We start from the raw sequence: 3371 nt of genomic DNA, 5'->3' as shown, positions 1-3371 counted from the left end.
AGAACAGCTCAAGGTTTCAAAGAAATCACTGAAGGTCTTTGAAGGGACTTCAAAGGATTTGCCTATCCACAGGTGCTTCAATTTCAAACAGGGAATATTTATATTGGACATCACCTAGAAACAAACTCTGGACAAATCAAAAAGATAGAAACTGCACAGGGTTCTGACAGTACTTTCGTAAGATTTCTAACATTAATTCTACTATAAAAGTTCTTGTTAAATTATTTTGTTCAATTGTCAAAGAAAAGAATGTGCATTTGTTCTAATTCAGTTATAAACAACTGAATGTTTATGTTGATATAAAACATCAGTAATAAGATTTTTTTTTTTAAATACAGTAAGGATTACTAATATAAGTCAGATTTTGAACTGGTGTAACCTAGCATGGTTTCCCTGAAAGGTTAGGAGCTGCACCAATTTGTAGCACTTGAAATTGACCCAAAATAAAGTTAAGAAAACCTATGAAAGGAAGCTGCAATCCCAATCATGCTTTCACAACCCTTTCATAGAAAAGATGAAGGATGAATTCTGATTTTCTTTAATTTCATTTTCATCTCCTTTGAGATAATATTTATGAAGAGCAAAATATAAGAAAAAAAGGAAATAGAAACTCTTTTTAATGTACTTTACGTGGTTAGTTAAGACAGTGTAGCTTTTTTTTGTTGAGAGTGACCACGGAAGTACAACCAGACTAATAACAAGCAATTTCTTGACAGGATCTAGAAATGCAGGACTGAGGTGCCCAGGAGTTTCCAAGGTCTGAAGCTGAATAAACAGAAAGATGCAGTTACCCTTCAAGCTAAATGCAAGCCTCCAGCTTCAGGGAACTTCCTGGAAGCATATCTTGATAGCAAGTTAGGGAATAAGCTGCATTTTATCAGCTGATTTTACTGAACTACCCATAGCAATCTCCCTAGAACCTTTTTCCAGAGGCAAAGTACTGTCAGCATATTCAGAGTTTAAAGGTAACAATATTTAGTTTATTTGTCACTCTCAACAGAATCACAGTATATTCACCCTTCATTTCCGTAATCCTTCTTAAGAATGTAATTAGGAAAGATATGCCTGATCAAATCAAACCTGAGCCAACTTTGTTGCAGGTGTAATGGACACTGGTGGGAGTCAAAAGCACACAAAGAAGTTTACATGCAGCCAAATAAAAATTAAGGACTCCTGTCTAGAAATTAATTTTAGTACATTAAAGATACATGAAATGCTGCATTGATTCAGGAAATTCAGGGACTTTCGCTTTGTCTAACCAAACATCTTAGTCACTGTGACAAAATATTTGGGGGGTGACTAATTGACTTCAGTAAGTCATCAACTGCTTTATGGGGACTATAACAATTTTAACTATCTGATGACCTAGCTCCAGCTTCTTTTCCTCGTCCTATTTCAAGAGGAGTATATAGCTTTTACTAGTGTGGTAGCTGGACTGAACATGTGACATCGATTTTTGTACTCCCTGTTGTTTAACTCTGAAGATCTTAGAGGGGGACAATTTAAGTAGATATGAGTCAATGATAACTATTGTTTGCACAGAGATGCCATGTTTGCTATTGGCTTTTGCTGACTGGCTGCAGGCTGGCACACTTGGATGTATTTGTAAGTGCACTGAATTCTTTCTTCATTTTGCTTTGAAACTAAAATTGTGAAAATTTTTCCCATTTTCAGCCTTTATATACTATTTTTTTAAAGATTTAAAATATGGACACTGGGCCAATGTTTTATAATTTGTAAATACATCTTATTTTGCAAAAAGCAAATTGTGCTGTAGGGACCCAGAGGCTATTTTTCAGTATAACTATACTCATTCTTGCTTCACTGACTGATTTTCTATTTTGAGTACATTAATACCTATAAGAGCTTTCAGAGTACTTTAACAATGCTTTATGCACAATATGAAAATGTTTAAAAGCTATGGGAAAACAAGTGACACTGAAGAAACTAAATTTTGTACCTGATCTTTGTTTAAAAGAAATCTAAATATGAATTTTATATCTGATGTAGAGTTACTAAACTGTCACTATTTCCTTGGAGTGTAGTATTTCAATGTATAAAATAGCGGTAACTTCCTGATTAGGAAGCTATATCAGCACCTTAAAAATGTACTAGCAGCTCTTGGTATTTAACAGCCTATTTCAACATGACCACAAAGACTGCTTCTTTTTTCAAAGGAGCTTTTCATGTGGAAAAGATAGAGAAGGCTTGGTTCTCCACATCTGTTTGAATGGCAAGAAAGGAATATGTATTTTTCTTATTATATGCTTTGTAGAGACACAGGTGTAATCAATAATAATGTTAATAATGTCAAGTTATATCTTAGAATAAATGTAATTACTTACAATGAATGTCAGTTCTTAATAATCCTGGTTACGGTCAAACATTAACAGAACAAGCAATATAATAAAAAGAGCAGATAAATAGAAAAGGTATTTTTGTATAAATATGTGTATATATTTACATATGCATATATACATATGTATTTCTGTAGAAAATAGAAATAATATATATTTCTCTATTTAACACCAGTTTAAAGGAAATTACCGGATATGGGTTTCTTCCAGTATTTTTGACTGTATTGCAATAGGAAGAGCAGGAGCTAAAGTTGCTGAAGATGGGAGTTTGTATGTGCAAAACAGAATACTGTGGTGGAGAAGATGGTCAGTTACCTTGGGCTTTCACAGTCTGGCAATACTTTATTCAACACTGACCTAACTTTCTCAGTATCCCAGTAGAAAGGATGCTCTGGTTTTAGCCTACAAGCCCCTCAAAGGGACAGAGTGTAGCTTAAATTCATCTACAGCATGTTCTTCTTGATAAGTGCAAGAAATAGGAAAACTAAAAACCCAATTACAGAATTATGTCATAGTACAGTAGAAACCTCAATTACATATTAGTCCTTATTATTACTGATCTGAGTTCTTCTCCCTCCATTTTTTCGTAATTTATAAAGCAAACAAAAATCCAGCAGTGTTAAGGTAGAGAAACTATGCAATGGCACACTAGATCAGCCCTGAGATCATCATGACAGGACAAGGGGTAATGGTTTTAAACTAAACCAGGGTAGGTTTAGACTAGATATAAGGAAGAAGTTCTTTACAATGAGGGTGGTGAAACACTGGAACAGGTTGCCCAGAGAGGTAGTGGGGGCCCCATCCCTGGAGGCATTCAAGGCCAGGTTGGACGGGGCTCTGAGCAGCCTGATCTAGTTAGCGGTGTCCCTGCTCACTGCAGGGGTGTTGGACTAGATGACCTCTAGGGGTCCTTTCCAACCCCAAACAGTCTATGATTCTATGATCCACTACTGTGTTCAAAGGAGAGTCCTCACCAGAAGCTAAAGCAAGAGTTGGATAAACTCTGGAAATGTG

Source organism: Egretta garzetta, unplaced genomic scaffold (assembly GCF_000687185.1).
Source record: "Egretta garzetta isolate BGI_Z169 unplaced genomic scaffold, ASM68718v1 scaffold209, whole genome shotgun sequence".
Lineage (NCBI taxonomy): Eukaryota > Metazoa > Chordata > Aves > Pelecaniformes > Ardeidae > Egretta > Egretta garzetta.
The sequence above is the reverse complement of the archived record's forward strand: the minus strand, read 5'-3'. Positions refer to the sequence as shown.